The following is a 20,571-nucleotide window of genomic DNA, read 5'->3' on the forward strand; positions in this document are numbered from 1 at the left end:
TTGGCGGTCCGTTCTCTCTGCCTAACCATGCATGGAAACGGCGTGATGGTTAGTTAGTTAGTTAATTTGTTATGCATAATATCTACCATAATTCGGCCATGTGCCTAGTCTCGTAGCCGAAAATCATGTAAAAACTTTTGTACAAAAACATTTATTTGAAAAAATTTAACAATTTAAATAAACATGTTTCGTTCACCGTGGATCGAATAATGCTAACATTTTACCAATCCGACGTGACGTCAACATTCGACTTTATTGATAGAAAAAAATTTAGGATAAAACATGTATTCGGTGGGAAACTAAATGGTGAATTTGATCATTGCACAGTTGTTCTAAGATAAATTTTAATTTTTTGATCAACTAAGACCTATCGAGGAGATTCTATGTCAATGATAAATATGTTTGATGTGAATGTGTTCATTGAGCGTAGTGAACGAGGATAGGTCCAGAACATAAACTGACCGCAGGAATGCTCCCCTAACAGAGTTATGGAAATGGGGATGATTGTATTAGGCCCAACAACTGTTTGGTTACGGAACTATTCACAGAGATTTCTCTTCCCGTGAGAGGATTCTGTGTACAAATACAGGCGTGTGTACCGAATCAATTCTCTTCATTGCGCCGCCCTGCACATTGCACTTAATGCACACGTACTTGCATGTGGCGATAGTGCAGCTATAAGCAAATCATTGAGCGTAAGGAGCTTTTATTTGATTGAATTATCTAACTGACGAGGAATATTTTGTAATATTCCAGCGAAAAATCAGTTCAATATAGGATATGTGTGGCTGAAACTATTTACCTTTCAAATACAAAAATTATCATTTTTCTTTAAAATATAATGGATTTTTTCGATAAATTAGGTAAACGTCAGAAATTTATCTATCGAAACCTTATGTTAATTCGGACCAAAAATCTAAGCCAAAGAAATACACATTTGAAACGGTCTCAACTAGGAATCAAATGTATATGTTAATCCAATCGTGCAAAAAGACAGCTGCCAAAAATTAGTTGAAGATAAGATAATACTGGCTAAGTCCTCCATCACAACACAAGCAACATTTTCGGCTTTCTGTGGTGGTAGTAGGAGATTTTCAAACATTGTTCGGTTATTCGTAACCCGGGAATGTTTGTCTTTCTTTAAAAAAAAAAATAATAATAATATTGTCAATTCTGAATTTGAAATATGAGATCGACAATAATGACTTAAATAGCTAGGTCCCATTTGCGGAGTGGTTAGACGCGTTGTCCCGGTAAGAAAAAGATCCTTGGTTCCATTCCCAGTTGAGACCATTACCTTTTATTTTTCTATGTCTTGTTCTGTTTCGTTTACATTTATTAGTATTATCTTCTTCTTCAATTATATATATAATAAAATAAATTTCTGAATAAAGGTATGAAGCTACTTTATCGCTTGTCTGAATACACACCATCATGTGTTTTATTTTGACAATTTCAAAGCAAATTAAGTTAAGAATATTCCAACTCACAGACAACTGAAATTTGTATGTTTTATTGCTACAAGCTACCGAAAATAAAATAAAAACGTTTTAGAAATGAAACTTTTAAAAATAGTGCATGGCTTGATTAAGAGTAATGAACGCCATATAGAAGATTGTTTTCTGTAATATAATATAGTTCCCGAAATACCAAGGATAGACAAAGTATCCAATCGCCGTTTTCCATTGCCAAAAATACAGAAATTGTGAATATAGTAGGTATTTCTATTACCAGAGAAAAAAAAATATTGTCTCAATGTATTGGGCATATTGTGACAAGGGACAAATTTATTCGATGTCAATTGAAAATTTATTCGATGCCAATTGAAAACTTAAAAGAAAATGATGGAATGTGTTGTAGAGAAGGAGAACGCAAATTTACATCTTTCTAGTATGTATTCCTGAATTATTATTATAATTAGTATTTTTGCACCATGTTACATTATGTAAATATCGCTTTCGTCATTTTATCCTACCGCATTTTTTTCTTAAGAGAAAGATTCGAAGAAGTTTCTCGGACTTCGAATAACCCATAATTTGACAGTATTTAAAAATCTCCCATTAACATCGATTAACCCTTTAGTCTAATTTGTTCGGTTTTGGAAACAACTCATATTACGGTCTCATAGTTATGGGTCGTTGTATCTCCCTTACTGTCAGGTTGAGAAATATTTTTTATTTTAATTTTATTTATTTAGGAAGACCAACTGATTTTTTTACACCTCTAAATGATAAATTTATAAACAATACAAATAAAATCCAATGACAGGTTTTCTCGTAAACGTAAAATTATTACAACAAACTAAGGGTCCAGTACCCGTGGGCTAAAAATATTTGCAAAAAATACAAAATTGGCCAGCACGTAAAGAAACTCCATGGAGAAATTGCACTAAACTTTAAATGCAACCTTACGGAGGCGGTATAGAAATTGTACTGGCGAACCTTTCTTATCCTGGTGACAGGATTACAAAGACGGGTAGGTAGAAAATAATAGTTGAAAATATCTATATTATATATGCCCGAACAGTAAATATTACGAGATTATTATAAGAACACAAATAAATGCCAATATATCAATTTTATCCTCACTGAAAACACCAATAATCTATAAATATATGTACCTATATACCTACAACTAAACTGAACAAATGTTTATAAAATAAATCACATGACACTGGACAGGGTTCATATCAACAATATATAATAATAATTATTTAATAATAGCTAAGGTATATTGCTAACATGATCTAAACGGTGTTATAAAGACAGTTAACCACAGAATAATTAAAATGTGCACCTTTATGAAACCAATGGTTCGGAACGCAAAACGTAAAACAGGACTTCGCTAAGCTCAGTCAATTGTTCCTTTCTTCTGACGTGAATGTCCTTCTTATTATGACCTCGCCCGACATAAAATCAAAATCAATATCTCGCAACACTGAGCGTATGCAACAGACAAAATGATCACGATTTTCATTATTCGAATCATAGCTTTCTCGCCCCTGTAAAACAGGCATTTAGATTCACCTTAACGCCGTATTCCTCCCGGGCTATCTACTTGTCCCTTATTCCCCTCCCCAATTTCTAGGCTTATTCTGAACTCTGTTTTAACGTGTGTGTTACTTGTGCCCGGTTTTCGTTTATAGTTTAATTCTTAAAATTAGAACGTAGGCTAGACTATTATTTATTAGTTATTAATATATATTGTTTCACTGAATAGATAATTCATAGAAGTGATGGTATGGCATAGTAGTTTTCTTTCAAATGTTTACCGATTTGAAAGAAAACTACCTCCTATCACAAACCCATCGATAAAGCCTGTACGCTCCACGCCATAAGCTCGCTAGCTTTTCGTGGCTTGTTTTATTTCAGCATAGTGTATGATTCCAATTGGTAGTGTATGGCGAGCGATATGCATAAATAGGCCAAGACATGTTACGTATAGCGTAATGTAGCTAAAATTTACCACCGAAACTTCTAAGCCCCCAAAAAAGAGCTTGCGCCACCATTTTAATGTTTTCCTTAGGAAGCAGTATGCCGGAGTATAATGGTCTGCTCTATCGACACCTTACATATATTTGGTATAATTTATAACTACTTCTGGCTTGACACTTAAAAGCACTTTGCTTAACACTAGGCATCTCAATCTTACAGCTTTCGAATCTGCCACCATGATCTGCATTGCAATTCTGCTTATAATATGCAAAACGCTGTAAAATGCAAATATTTCACAACATCAAGTAATGGTTATGGGTACGTTTCTGGTCGTTTTAATGATTTACAAATGTTTATGTTTACATGATACATGAAAGCATAGATGATTTTACAACAACAAAAAAATTGTGAAGAAAATCAGTTAAAGTAAGTAACGGTACAAATCGAGATATATCTGATGATGATAGAGATATGTTGATATAAATCGAGGCATGTTGATAACAATATTTCTAAATTTGGGAAAAGAAACACAGCGTATTCTTTTATATAAATGAATTAAGTAATATTTTAAATTGAGCCGCTATCAATAACAACCCTTACGTAGATGGCGATAAGGTTTAAATTCCCGCTTAACACCATCTGCCTGTTTTGATTTATGCAAGAAAAAAACATGGCCAAAAAGTGCCTTTTATTTTATTTTGTGGATGTTCAGGCATAAATATTTATTTTTTTTCGATCATTTTCTAAAGGACTTAATTTTCCACATTATACAATAAAATCATAACCGAAAATGGGTTCGTAAGTAGGAGATTTTGAACTTTAAAGCAGTTTTCATAGGCCTTTACATTATGTTTTTCTGGGCTTATAAAAATACTTATCTAAAAATACTCGATCATTTTAAACACCAAGATGTATTCTACTCGCAGTATTTAATTGAAGCATCTGAAACATTTCTAGGCGACCAAATTTTCAAACCAAAAACACATGATTTTGCATTACTACGTATGGCATCGCCTTATCTCACTAGTTACTAAAATTAATTTTTACAAAAGAAACAAATGAAAACAATTTGTTGTTTTCTAAATGTCTAAAGAAAGTTACCGAATACAATATAAAATTCTCCCGTTTAAAGATATTTCAATGATTTTTTTTTCTTTTCTAAGGCATTACTGATTAAAATTGAAAAAGTAATTTCCGGCATAAGTTGGTGTTTGGTATTATACTAAAGATGTTTCAATCTCGCTGTTTGAAGTAATTAATATTTATATACTATTTATTATTTTAACAATCACTTTTGAATGGAATTAAAACCCTGGACTCTAATGCCAGTGATATAACATATATTATTAATGATTGGTCGTTATTCAAAATATTTAATTTTATTATTTGATAACAACAAAAGGTGTTTAAAATATCGTTGAACTTCGCGAAACTCCCAAACAATTCTTCAGACTTGGCCATCCGGCCAATCTCGTGACACTCAGAAGAAAACAGCCTGTACGCATAGGTAAGATGTTATCATATTCCGGGAAGCATTCTACTGCGGTACGCTTTTTGAACACTAGTTTGTGCGCTAGCACGGGGTTAGGAAGAAGGGTGCAGATTGCCTGTTGCTCGGCCGGAACGACTCCCCTCTTTTAACCCAAAGACAGTTGTCGGCACGTGACCAGCTGCTTGGTGTCCGGGAGAGGGGCAAGGGGTAGGGCGGGTTATCGCTTTCTTCACAGCTTTTAGGGGAATATCTAGATCAAGCGTATATCATACGAGTCCCCTTTATTGACACGTTTACTCTGTGCCGGTAATATAAAACTTTTTATGAAGCAACAGGACGATAAAATATTTTCTTTGTTTCAAATTTTCATCAGCCCGTGAATGCTTTTGGGAGAGCTAAATTTATGGTGCTCCATCTTTACCGGAAGGTAGAGTACATTTCATGTCGTAAACTTCAATAGATTTTTTGCGGTTCACACCATTCTTGCGTAGCTATAGTTTTTCGGCAAAAATTTGTTTTATTTATGTGAAAAGGTTCTGTAAATTTATCATCCTTTTTTTGTCACTCGGAAAGAGACAAAGGTTTTTTTGAAGTGAAACTTCTTTAGCCGCGTAATGAATTTTCGGGAACGTAGTAAAACCGAGTCAAGATCGAAACGAAAAAGCGGGTACCCCCACCACCGCTCACCGTTCAGAAAAATGGTGTACAAAATTCGTTGTAATTATTAAACAAGTTAAATAACGTATTTTCGCACAATTTCGCAAGTTCAGTATGGTCTAGTGGCTAGGATACCTGGCTCTCACCCAGGAGGCTCGGGTTCGATTCCCGGTACCGGAAATTATTTTTGGTCAATTTTCTGAGATACTGTTTTATTTAATTTGTGTTTTGATTATTTCAGGTGATATTTTTAAGAATTCATTTTATTAAATACAAGCAGTGACTTGAAAAAAATCATAAAATTGTTAATTTTTCAATATGGACTTTTGGCAGCCGGGATGTATTTATAATTTCACAATTATTTTAGGAATGCGGAAGCACATCATGCAAGATTCCCATTCTTGCGACCCGGGTTCGATTCCCGGGCAGTGCACTCCTTTTTTATGGAGAATCATTATTTTTCAAAGGAAGGATATTTTTGATATTGTATTTTAGCTCCAGTAGTATGAAATAAATTTTTATTTCATATTGTATTTTAGCTCCAGTAGTATGAAATAAATTTTTATTTCATATTATATTCATATACCCCCACCACCGCTCACCGTTCAGAAAAATGGTGTACAAAATTCGTTGTAATTATTAAACAAGTTAAATAACGTATTTTCGCACAATTTCGCAAGTTCAGTATGGTCTAGTGGCTAGGATACCTGGCTCTCACCCAGGAGGCTCGGGTTCGATTCCCGGTACCGGAAATTATTTTTGGTCAATTTTCTGAGATACTGTTTTATTTAATTTGTGTTTTGATTATTTCAGGTGATATTTTTAAGAATTCATTTTATTAAATACAAGCAGTGACTTGAAAAAAATCATAAAATTGTTAATTTTTCAATATGGACTTTTGGCAGCCGGGATGTATTTATAATTTCACAATTATTTTAGGAATGCGGAAGCACATCATGCAAGATTCCCATTCTTGCGACCCGGGTTCGATTCCCGGGCAGTGCACTCCTTTTTTATGGAGAATCATTATTTTTCAAAGGAAGGATATTTTTGATATTGTATTTTAGCTCCAGTAGTATGAAATAAATTTTGAAGTGAAACTTCTTTACGCGCGTCATGCAATTTCGAGGACCGGAGTAAAACCGACTCATGACCGAAACGAAAATGCGGGACCACCGATTAAAGTTCATTTGATCTAGTCAAAGTTTTGAAGTAACATATAAATGCTTCTTAGCTCATCCCGACAACTGGCGTTGGTGGTGTAATGGTCAGCATAGTTGCCTTCCAAGCAGTTGATCCGAGTTCGATTCTCGGCCATCGCACATTATTTTTTTGTTTTTAACGCCTTTTTCATTCAATATCTTATTTTTTAGTAGGTCAGAACATTTTTTAAAAGAAAATAATATTGCAAAATAATAAAAACACTTATCTCACTGTGATAAAACATTACTCCGCTATAGCGCGCTTTGCGTTATTGTGTTGGATTAAAATTATTATCTAATCCGTATATTATGATAATTGTATTACATTTATTTAATTAATTTATTTATTTTGATAATATGTAATAATTTACAGAAAAAAAAATTAAAACTATCTCCCTCTGATAAAATATCCGTTCGCTAGAGCGCACTACGCGATCTTGTGTGGGATTCTATTTCTGTACATTGTACATTATTTTTAAAAATATATTATATTTTGGGTGTGATGTAGGTAACATTATAAAACATAACAAGCTCTCATATTTTCAGAACCTACATAATATAATCAATTTATGCGGCTTTGCTTACAGTTGGTGCTCAGCGTGGTTGGCTTTCAATCAGTTAAGCGAGGTTCGATTCTCGGCTGTGGCATTTTTGAAGTGAAACCTTGTTGAGGTGGGGGAGCCGCTCACGAACGTTCTCTCTCTTCTCTTCTTTCCTCTCTCTCAGACACCAGCGAACTGCGCCACGCCAAGCATCAGCTGAAACTAGAAGTTTCACTTCTGTCTTGCGTAGGCTTGACACACCCACTTTTTTCTTTTCTATATTTGTGTTTGTAACGTAATAATATTACGATGGTTTCTGTTGTGCTTGTCACACCGGGAAAGGTTTCCGTTTCAAGACAGACATGATAAATAAAAATAGTGAATATTACATTAAAAATAGTGAATATGCAAGGTATAGAAGATTCAGAATATAATTTTTAGGATTAAAAATATAAATAGGCAGGAAGTTAAGATAAGTCTACTCTCACGCCAACAAATGTCCTCCATCGAATTGATGCCTCACCATTTGCCTCTAGTTTTCAGTTCTTATTGTCCTGCTCCAATCATCGTGTGATACGAATATAATATTTTGAAATAAAATGATCAACAAGAGGTTAGTTTAAAAGATAAGTTGATTTTTTTGTGTTAATACCGCACAAGAGTCCCAACTGCCTCCAACCGTCTGGAGTCATTGAGACTATGGCATCCCCAATTGAGGTATGTTTTGAAGCTGAAAGTAGTGGGGAGGGGAAGGAGATGGGTAAGAGGAAGGTGGGAGAGTTCCTGGCTATTTAGATCTGGTCATCAAACACAGCCAAAGACATTTCAAGCAACGTTTCAATTCTGAATGGTGATCTTACAACAGGGCGATATTGAGAGTACCTTCCATTCTGGAACATGAAAACAAATAAATATTTTTTTTCGAAATTCCAACGTTTATCTTTTTATTTGTAGTATCATGCAGAAGCACCCTCCGAAGATAGCGCACTTTACCCCCGGATATCCAGTATTATTTTAAATGAATAAACTTTTATCACAAATTAATCATTTTCGAAGGAAGCAAATACTTTGGGGTGTGACATATTGAATGAAAAAAACATACACTTAGTAAGACACCACTTTATTTTTGAAATATTTTGCATTTTTGGCAGTACTAGCCGATATAATATTTTCGAAGGAAGCAAATACTTTGGGGTGTGACATATTGAATGAAAAAAACATACACTTAGTAAGACACCACTTTATTTTTGAAAAGCCAAAAAAGCAAAATATTTCAAAAATAAAGTGGTGTCTTACTAAGTGTATGTTTTTTTCATTCAATATGTCACACCCCAAAGTATTTGCTTCCTTCGAAAATATTATATCGGCTAGTACTGCCAAAAAAGCAAAATATTTCAAAAATAAAGTGGTGTCTTACTAAGTGTATGTTTTTTTCATTCAATATGTCACACCCCAAAGTATTTGCTTCCTTCGAAAATATTATATCGGCTAGTACTGCCAAAAAAGCAAAATATTTCAAAAATAAAGTGGTGTCTTACTAAGTGTATGTTTTTTTCATTCAATATGTCACACCCCAAAGTATTTGCTTCCTTCGAAAATATTATATCGGCTAGTACTGCCAAAAAAGCAAAATATTTCAAAAATAAAGTGGTGTCTTACTAAGTGTATGTTTTTTTCATACAAATTAATCAAATTAAATTTACTTGCGCACCCCAGGAATCCATTGAATCCGCGATCTTCTGCTTGCTATTCGAGAGCCTTACTCCTTGATCACGGAGGCGTCAGATATTTTACTTGTTCTAACAAATTGTGGATGCATTAAGGGGGGGCTAGGGTTAATTCGTACGAAAAAAGGCTTTGTTTTGTGATTTTTTTGTACAACACAGTTAAAATTTCTTTATTAAATCTAATAGGACAGTAAAGTATAACATTTTAAGAATGTTGTATAAAATTTTCACGGAGAAATATTAAAAAACACGGCAATGGCAGCAATTATTCGGACGTGTCTCAAAAAAAAGTAGAATGGCGGTGCTCCTCATAACTCGGTGCTGGGTCATCTGAAATCAAAAAATCAAAGTTCATTTGTTAGAAAATAGTTTTTCCCAGGTAACGCTGGGAGGGTTTTTCGAAATTTTAATTTTTCATTTTTTTGGAACACTTTGAAGGGAAAAACGCTATTTTTAGTGAAAAAAATCGGCTAATTTGTTATTGTAAAATAATAATTATTAACAAATTTGAAAAACACTCTCCAGCGTTACCTCGTATATTATGTACAAAAATAGTTTTCAAGATTTCAAAAGGATCGGTGCAGTAGTTTTGAAGTTATGACGGTCACCGACTGAGCGTGAGTTGTGGGAAAAACGCTATAAAGTTTTGAAGACTAAAAAATCTGGTATTAAACGTTTATAAGCAAATTTTATCGGCTTACCTCACACTGAATCATCAATGCCAGGTCCATAAAGGATGTTGCTATCATCCATGATGTCTAAAGCACCTTTTTGCTCCTGTCTACGACGAATCCTGCCTTCTTTAGTTTGTTACTCAGCTTCCTGCTCTGCTCGGCTTATACGTATGGTCGGGTAGGGATTAAAATCCGACAGGTATAAAAATACTCGTAACTTGATCAATTTTGCTCCAATCAACTTGAAATTTAAACAAAATATTCTTAACATATTAAGCATTTATTTAAAAAAAAAATGCAAAAAAAATGTAAAACCCTAGCCCCCCTTAACAAACAAAAATATTGTGGCATTTTCTCTTTTCGAGAACGCTTGTTAATATCGGTAGGCCTACTCCAAAATGACCAATGTGGCATTTTTGATTAATCCTAAACGAGGTCATTTGTATACAAATTCTTTGTCAATGAATCAAAAAACCAAAAAGCGCATTTGTAATTTTTTTCGTAGTATCGGGATTACTATATTAGCAGGTTAATTATTTTGTATACTGAACTAATTATCTTCTATAATATCTATATTTTATATTTTACAATTTGGAAGGCGGGTTTGGGTACCGACTCCTCGCAAAAAATTTATTGGATAACCAACACCCCTGCCATAGGTCAACCATAGTGGTTTGCTACGTTTGTTGACTTAGCAGGGGTGCCCGGGTTAGTGGGGAGAGGTCTTGGTCTTGACGGAAAATGCGTTTGCCCACCTGCACCTGGGCTGGATCGGGAGAGACCAGTTAAGGGAGACCCTTTGACCTCTCTCCTTGTACAGCAGTGGGTGGGATGGAATCACACCTCCGTCACTCCTGGAAACATTGAACCTCAGATTCCTACCCACCCCTCATACCTTTTTCCTTCCCAGAATTTCCACTCCTTCCTTTCCCTAAAAATACCCTCCACACAGCATCCTCAAAGATGACACAGGCCCTGTGGGATTTATTTCCCCAGTGTCTCCTGTGTGGAGCTAATGTGAAAAAAAACTTTAAATGCGAGCGGTTTTGAGTACCGTTTCATAAAAAAATATCATTATCAAAGAATGCATTAAATCTGAAAAGAAAAAAGTACTTTATATGTTTATAGGGAACCTGTCGACTAAAATCAATCACGTTAATCTTGGCAGCAAAGCGGAGGATAGTCGGTTCAGTGGATCAGACAGACCTAGGCGTATAGAAGGTACGCTGTATGGTGTATGGGCCAGGTATTATAGTAGAGGTACTCCGTGATTGCCTCCTGGAGGTATCGTGTGAAATTAGCATCAGAGGGTAGATTTGGTACTCTCTGGACGGCAGCTTTCTGCTTTCCATTCCATATTTGAAATTCTAATTTGCGCACAGCTTTACGGTGGAAATATATAAATAAAAAAAACCATCCCTTTATCTTCGCTCCGGCTAGGGCTTTGAGCGATGAGTGGCCGCTTCGGCCGTGTGGAGCCATTATTTATTCATCAGCCATTTTCTTCTGCCCCTCCCCCCGTATGCTTATACTCCCTATCTCCCTTCCTCCCGCCTTCCCAGCCCGGTTCTCCCCGCAGATTACTTCCTGTTGTTTGACTTCTGGCCACGAGGAACACCGAACCGTTCGGCAACAGCTCAATTACGAACTTAACGAATTCACAAATAAATAATGCACCGTTGATTTATGGAGCGTTTTAACTGTTGTAAATTGTTGGCTTCTTAATTTTTAAAATGATGCACCTACTTACCTACGTACCTTTATGAACTCAGTCAAAAAGAAGGTAAAGGTCCATGATTCTGGGCCAGAGGTCGCGAGCTCAAATTTTTACGTTTTGCAAATATGAATGTACCTAATAAACTATTGAAATATTTACAGATTTCTTTTATAGAATTGAGAGTAATCTATAACAGCGCGAATCCTACAAATTAGAGTAGCGTTGGTAATGCAGTTTTAGTGATTTGCCTTATACGAGTATGTAGAATTGTTCTAGTTTCTATATTGTTTTATATTACTGTTACATGTTTTACCATTATTGTTTTATGTTCAGTTTATTAGTTTTCTGTTATATCAAGCGTTAATGTTTTTCGTTTTTAATGAGTTTTTATCATTCACAATGTACATTTGTTACGTATAAATTTTTTATAAAATTAGCGACCGGTTTCGACACGTCCGTGTCATTAACTAGCTATTTTAAAACTAAATTTTTAAGTGCAGAAATATGGGGTTTTATTTAGTTTGGTTCTTTGGTTGGAGGGATTTGAGGGAGGGGGAGGGGGTTGAGCTGGAAACGGAGGGAGGAGTCAACATAACGGGGAACATTGTCAATAGAGGTGATTTGCAAGGTGCTATTATTTTATTTACTATATTAATGCTTAAATTTTTTGTTGATTTCTAATGTTTCTAATGCGCACAAATTAAAATATTTATTAATGTTAGAATGTTTAAACTTAGTTTTATCCCGGTTGAAGCTATGGTGTCAAAAAGGTCGCTAATTTTATAAAAAAAAATTATACGTAACAAATGTACATTGTGAATGATAAAAACTCATTAAAAACAAAAAAATGTCTAGAAATTGTTACATAGTGAATGCCAAAGAAATACAAAAAATAGTTAATGTTTTTGTCTGAATTTCGATAGTTCACTAGATATATTCTGTTTTTAAAACCCATATAAAAGCCCGGCTAAGAGTAAAACCAAATAAAATAAACTTGTTTTCCTATGCATGTTCATAAAAATACATTAAATCTTTGCAAAATAAATTCCTTCAGGGCCTGTACCACCTTTGGGGATGCTGGGAGAGTGTCTTTTTGAGTGAACATGGGTCTCTTCTGGACCCATGTTGCAGAAGGGAGGAAACACAGAGATCGGCAAATCGTTTCCAGCCGAGCTGTTGAACTTAAGTACAGAGAGTCGCAGTGATGACCCGATGTCATGTAATAAATTTCATACATGTACAATTGTTGGGAGTGAGTTTGGCGTGTTTCCTGACTATACACCGATGCCAAAGGGATCAATGACGCTGGTTCCTCGGAGCATCTTACATTAAATTACCGGTAGAACAAGGATAGTATACCCACCTGACACCTACGATCTAAAGAATGAAATCTGTTTGTTACCAATGCAATATAATAATTTAATCATTAGTTTGGATTAAAAATTGTCTTTGTATTGTTCCAGTGTAAAACCACCGTTCAGAATCGACATGTTCTTTGGAATGTTTTTCGCTGTGCTTTGTATAATTGATACTTTCAATTAATTGCTCATCTTTTCCTTTTCCTCTCATCGGGCATTTCCTTCTGCCTCAGATCAATGTTTAATAAGGATGCCAAAGTCTCACTAGCTTTGGGAATTAACTTTTGATTTTTCATCAAGTTTAAAAATCAGATTATTTGGCCGCGCTACGAGTGACGTAGTACGACCAAATTAACTAACTTTTGATAGCCTGGTCGATGGGTAAGGTTTTAGACTAGCGAACTTCACTCGGATAAAATCCCGGCGTGCGCAGGTACATTTTATTTGATTAATTTTAACTATATCACAAAAAATAATATATTGTATATTGGTGGCACTTTTCAGGGTAGAAGATCCTCTCAGTATCGTCCTGGTGTTAGACCACCATTCAGAACTAAAACGTTGCTTGAGTAGTATTTGGCCGTGTTTGGTGTTGACCAGATCCAAATAGCTGGGTACATCCCCACCTTCCTCTTACCTATCTCCGTCTCCTCCCCACTACCTTCAACATCACACCATTGGCCAATTGGGGATGTCATAGTCTCACTGGCTCCAGACGGTTGGGAGCAGTTGCGACTCTTGTACAGTTCACTTAAAACAAAACAAAAATACCTATTTGAATGGATTAATGAGTAAAACCTCAAATTTTAATAACGACTATCAAACGAAATATACGTAAAACAGAAAAGACGGAAAAAGATTCTGACGCATCTAGGAAAAAAAAATCATCAATAATTTTAGTAGATCTCAGTCGAATATTAAAAAGGACGTAATGTTGATGGAATCGAATTATAATCATTTCTGTTTCACATCTTTCATTCGAGAGTCGTTAGTATTGCCTTTATTGATGAAAAAATTCATCACCACTGGTAGGGACGCTTAAGCAGATAGTATTGTGTGGCAGTAATGGCTAAATACTTTCACATTGCAATTAAAGTAAATCTGCTCCCTAGTGGTGAATTTTTATGGTATTCGAATGATTCATCAAATTAAAAGTTCCAATTGGTACGGAAGTTGTTTATTAGGATGGCAAGAGATTTGAAGGAGTCAAATAAATCTTACTTTATCGTTGTAGATTTGTTGAAATGTCATTAAAAGTATCCCCATTTTAAAGTTAGTTAAGATCTGAATTGCAAGATACTTCCCCCACATTTCTCTTCCTCATCTCCTTCTTCTCCATATTCTCTCCAGCTCCACAATATATCTCAACGGAGATGCCATAATTCATCTGGCTTCGATAGTACTGAGTAGTCTTGTGCTGTATTCAAGTTTAAAAAAATCTTAAAGCTAATCCTATATTTGCTAGTCAAAATAGGAGTACATCATTCGATTATTTCCCTGTACTTATATACCTAGTTTTCATTCGATTATTTCGACACTGATGTCTCGATTACGCCCATCACTACCACTGTTATTATCACTGGCCATTCCTCCTCGAACCCTCTTGACCTGTCCACCCTGACCGTGTTCGGGCTATTTACTATGCCCGCAAAGAAAGGGTTCCTGAAGGATGCCAGCGCCTGCTTATCCCGGGATCATCCCGGGGGACACCCTAAAAATAAGAAAGGAGTTATTCGATTTTTATTCAATTTTTGCAATTCTTAAAATGCCTTCGTATCCAGGAAATGGAATCAAGTATACATAAACGTCGATTGTATACAACAATAATGTAAGAGTTAGATATTTTTTTGTCTAACTCTTCTCTTATAATTTATGTCCGAATACTAGATCAATGAAAAACAATATTTAACTAATATTTACTTGTTGTGCTTCGAGTCAGTTACGGCCGTTGTTCCAAATCCTACTGATTGACTGCTGAGCCGAAATTTTAGCTCAACACTGATCATACGCACAATTACGCTCTTTCCAACGGAAATGTGATGACTGAGCAATCAACCAATTTACACAGTGGCATTTAAGTCAAGCCAATACTTTATTTTTAACATATTACGTATGTTTTTTATAAAAATATATAAAATATCGGTTTATGTATTACAGTATTTAAAAAAATATATATGCATTTATAATAAATACAATAATTAATGTGTCAATATTAATTTAACATTGGAATTTTTTACTTTGATGTAATTTTTTTTGTCCGTGAAAGTGGGCGGGGCCACTTAAGATAATCAACGGTGAAGATGTTTGGAAAAAGGCGAATCGAACGTTACTGAACAAATCACTTGGCTGATCGGAGCCTGATATTGATCGTTCGAAAAGTTCGAAACAACGGCCGTTAGTCTCTCTTTTATGTCATCAGTCTGGCTGATTTTTGTGGCTTTCACTAAAACCACTTGAACTTGAGGAGGATTTGTGTTCAATTATAGTAAACAGGCAGTTATTTCCGTTAGTCATGTTATTTCTTGGTTATATCTTTACTAAAATTTTATTTTCATTTTTAAAAATTGAAATCCAAATTTCATCAGTCATAATATACACGGTGTCCAGAAACTCTTAGCACAAACGGAAAACTGATGAGTCTACATCACACGCAGAATCCTAAAAACGTTTGTCTTTTTTTCGATGAGTATTTAGATTTTTTGAACCTTTTTTTCAGCGAAAAAAACGGTTTTTTTTAGAGGCCGGTTTTTCAATAGACGCGTTTTAAAATACATTAAACAGACGATTTTAGCCCCCCAGCAACCGATTGTTCCAATTTTACATAACAAACTTCAGACTTGATTTACTCAAAAGCGAGAGATCAAAACAAAAAAGTTATACTTACCACCAAATCGACTCCAAATGTAATATGTAGATTTGAAAAATTCTGCCTGTCTACAAGTTTCCGGACAGCTTTTGTATTGCCAGTGATACGGTGAGTCCAGCGTAGTTCAACTGTGTGGATATTGTGACGTCGGCTACTTTCATCTTGGGTACTGTTCAACTTCTTAGTTTTTCTGTCTTATTTAATCTAAGTACCAATAATATGAAGCAGTAAAGCAATCGGTAAGCTCTGGCATCATTGAATTTGCCCCGATTTCCCGTTCGGAGTTTGTAGGTCATCTGTTTCTAGCTCGCAACTGCATTTCCATCTTGGAACTTTGAAATGTAAGAAATAATTTACTATGTATATGATTGTTTTCATTGCTTAGTAATAAATATAGAGCGCTGAAATCGGCTTAATGTTTGATTAATATATGTAGGTAAGGGAATATAAACTGCATGTTCAAAATAAACGAGTCGAAGTTACGGGTAAAGTTTTGAAAATTAGCTATTTATTAATAATTTTCCTTTGATTCCCTTGTGCACCTTTGCATGAAATATAATCACGAATTCTAAATGTTCCGTTCATAAAATAAATAATTAATATCGCAGTTATTTCAAACAAAGATATTTCGCAATAAATTGAAGTTTTAAGTTATTTCCCGAATGATGAAATCTCAGGTGCGTTGAATATTTAACCTGCAAGCGATGTTTTCTTAAGCCGGAATATATCAGCGCCTGTTTCAGTAGAATCCTAATCCCGCACTCTCAGCACAAAGTTACTTTCTTCTCTGCTGAATTAGAAATCACTTCCCAGAAAATCCACAGTGGAGCTGAGTAGAAAATTACCTTTTAATATTTAATTGTTCGTCGGTTATAATTGTGAAAGCCTAACAATTCCTTTGTCAGTGTTTGTGTTCACTTCAGGCGGATAAATCCTACATCTGCAGATGTAAGCGACACTAGATTAAGCCTTCTCCATCAAAATCTGATTTTAAATATTAGCTTCCATTACAAATCAGAACATTGAAGAAAAGTGTAGGTTAAAAAAAATAGACTCATATGCTAATCTATTTTTTCGGTTATATAAATATTTTTCTCTTAATGGTATAAAATAAAGTTTCTCTCCGCGTCTGTCTGTTTGTGTGCTTAGTTCTTCTAAATTAGGCAAAGAAATTTTAATGGGGTGTTCACTATCATTTAGACAATTTCTTTCGAAAGTTTTATCTACATAAAACATGAATATTTTTTTGAATGTAGAGAAAAGTCAAGCAACACCGGGTACACGTCAGCTAGTATACAAATATATTATTCATCCATATTCAGCTTTAAAATATTCGGAACAAAAATCGATGGTGTTTTAGTGAGTTCAAAGAATTGTTTTCATTCCATGATTTTCAAATGCTATTGTTATGAATCTTTCATACATTAAAAAAGAATTCATTTCTTTTTGCGTTCAAATGGTATATTCATCATTATTATTATTAAAAAAAGGTGGAGACATTTTAGACAAATCTGTACTTACGATAGATAGCCTAGTCTAGCCCAACGAAATCTATCCTAGATTATCTACCCTAATATAATATAAAGCTCTACTGGTACGTTTACACTATGGCTTGCTAATTAATTAGTGTATAGCGTGCGGTAGATTTGTACTAAAAATAGTTTCAAATTACGCAAAATTAGGACATTTCGAAAATGAAAGTGTTTCATATGTTTAACTGAAATACTATGGGATAGCTAGTAAATAACGGGTAGAACGATATTATTCATTGTGGATAAAGGTTTTCTAAAACCTTATCACTTGTAACTATCGTATGTACCATATCCATAACAGCCACTAACAACATACTTTACATTATAGCATCTATTCCATGATAGTACAGTAGCTGAGTTGGCTTCGCGTTTGGATCCCACCCAGGCGACTCGCACGTTCAATTCCTCGGCTGGTTAAGTTCTCCAATACAACACACGCTATAGTAGGAGATTTTCGAATATTTTCAAGCTATTCGTAACCCGGGAATGTGTGTCTTTCTTAAAAAAACAAAATAAATTTTAAAAAATAGTCACTTTTCTTAAAAGACAAAGGCCTTATTAATAAACGTGATTTAAATTTTACACAACTGATCAACAACCACTTTCCATATATAAATGGTTGTTAGTTGTGTAAAATTTAAAACACATTTAGTTGTAAGTGGAATAATGTCTTTAAATTTATTGAAGTCATTTTCAGGACTGGCAAGGACAGCCTTGTATTTTCCACCAACGTCATAACCAAGCCCCTGTTAAGTAATATTTAAGCTGGAATATTATGTATGTACATAAATAAATATTTCATTTGTTGTGCAGTAAATACAGTACTTAAAATCGACCTACTTAAATATTCATAAAACACATAAACATACTCCCTAACGTATTCTGGCTTATTCCGTGACGACAAGAGTTTCGGGGTTTATTTTAGCAACAGAACATTACATTTGATCATTCCCATCACACAGCGTAAGAAGTTTGTTAAAGGCAAAATGCCCCTGTGTTGCCCTTGTCCAAGACATGCTGTTATAAATTATTACTTTTCTTTGGATACAATTCATTATTTTTATTCTAATGAAGCCATACGTAGGATTAATTTAATATTTAAATTTGTACTATTTGTTATTTCTATTCAATAATCCTTTCAAGTACTCGTAATAATCATTCCACGAGGGGTCATGGATTTTGCACAGCTTTTTTGACTAGGTCAATTTGTGTATTTAAGCTATAATATAGTCTTGGGAAATTCATTCACCTGTAAATAGGCAAGATGTCGATTTTTTGCTCTTTTTTTTATAAAAAATCTTTCAATTAGAAAAGAGTATTAAACAAAATGCAATTATATTTTACAGACAAAACTTTTAGCCATCACAGCATAAAATAATAAAATTTTCGAGAATTCAATTTGACAAGAGATGAGAAAGAATAGATATTAAAGAGTGTGACAGAGATGTGAATATACTTACATTGCAAATTTGGGGTTACGAGTGACACGTCGGTTATTTTTCTAAGATTAAGTCTTATATTATGAATCGTGATCTGATTAATACATACCATAAAGTGAAGCCGGGGAAGCCGGGCTTATTATTAATTTACCCTTATAAATCAAGGATTTAACATTATGAAATGATATTTTTGCTTAATTTTTTTTCAATATAGCTATTACCGGTAGAATGATCCCCTTGCCAAGTTGCTGTAGCAACAGTTCAAGCTATAATTCTCGTAATAAAAAACGTGATTCGCGGAGATTATAATGAGCGCTAAAACGTAATCCCCGTAATCATAATTACAATTTCTATTTTTAATCTATTAATAACAGAGTACAGTCCCTTTAGGGGTGGTTCCGGATAGCTAAAGCCTCTCCCGCCTACCCTCCCACGCTACCTCTAGTCCTGAAGGTATACTCGTATACAAATCATAATAATAATAGTAAAACTAATGGACTTTATTCGATAATGTGGGGAGGTTAGTGCAGTCCCACATATCCTAGAGAGTATAATGTGGGGTGGTTAGTACAGTTCTACACATCCCATAGAGAGTATAATGTGAGGAAGTTAATGCAGTCCCACACATCCCATAGAGACTATAAATGTGGGGAGGTTAGTGCAGTCCCACACATCCCATAGAGAGTATAATGTGGGGAGGTTAGTGCAGTTCCACACATCCCATATAGATTATAATGTGAGGAGGTTAATGCAGTCCCACACATCACATAGAGATTATAATGTGAGGAGGTTAATGCAGTCCCTCACATCCCATAGAGAGTATAATGTGAAGAGGTTAGTGCAGTTCGACACATCCCATAGAGAGTATAAATACATACAGGGATTCAAGTAAGAACATATTTGTAATTAAGATTTAAAATAAAACAAAAAAGAGAAAAGAGTATCTTAACCCTTCAGTACCTATCACTTCTGTATATGTATTTGAAATGGGCTAAATTCTTCTTATTTTTAATTTTCCGTAAAAAAATACTTTTTAGAAACTGGATAAAATTATCTTTCCAGTGCTTTAAAATAAACATTAATATTTCTAAATAATAAAATTTTCTTTTTAAATGTGAAAAATGTTGACAAAAACGCTAACCACATTTTTACTTAAATTTTTACTACAATCATAGAAATATTGAGAGAACGCGATATTTAGAAAATACTTTCCTTTTGTTTGGGGAGTTTGTAAGAAAACTGTACATTCACTTTTATCTCGTTCATATAATAAAAAATTAGATATATATTTTTAAGTTAAACCGATTGTTAGGATAGCGGCGCGAAATATGAATGATTCATTTTAGCTATTTTTAGGATTTTATTAACGGATTCTAGTATAAATATTTGAGGCAAACTGGAAATAATTATTATTTTTCTTTCAACGTCAAAAAAATAAGTATTTCCGCATCTTCGTCGAACGTCACAGCGGTTATGCCAAGGTCTTGTATGTGAGGATATTGTGTCAGCGCTTTATTAGCAGCAGACACAATACACAGATGACGAACCTCGTGCTGGCACTGTTGGTGGATGCAGTGGACTCTCTCGCTGCAGCAGCTGGTTCACCACCTAGGATTCTAGCTGCAGAGTCTCCATCTTCTATCTTCGGGTCTTTATAAATTGTCCAATAAATAAATAAATTAATTGATAAGATAGAAAGAAGATAAAAATATTGACGCCCGGTAATATATGACCCGCAAATGCCGGAGAGGTTAAGATAATAAAAACACCATGTATAACAAAAAACAGTAGAGAGGTTTTCATGTTTTTTTTTTTTCTTTTCCAAGTGCATATTTTTTACTTTAACCAAATGGTGTTCAGAAATTAGCGGTACTTTCCGAAAATAGATGATTCTACGCCGTATTCTAGGATCATTTTAAGTAACTTTTTTA

This window comes from Hesperophylax consimilis, chromosome 1 (genome assembly GCF_061612785.1).
Source record: "Hesperophylax consimilis isolate HC1 chromosome 1, BYU_Hcon_1.0, whole genome shotgun sequence".
In the NCBI taxonomy this organism is placed as follows: domain Eukaryota; kingdom Metazoa; phylum Arthropoda; class Insecta; order Trichoptera; family Limnephilidae; genus Hesperophylax; species Hesperophylax consimilis.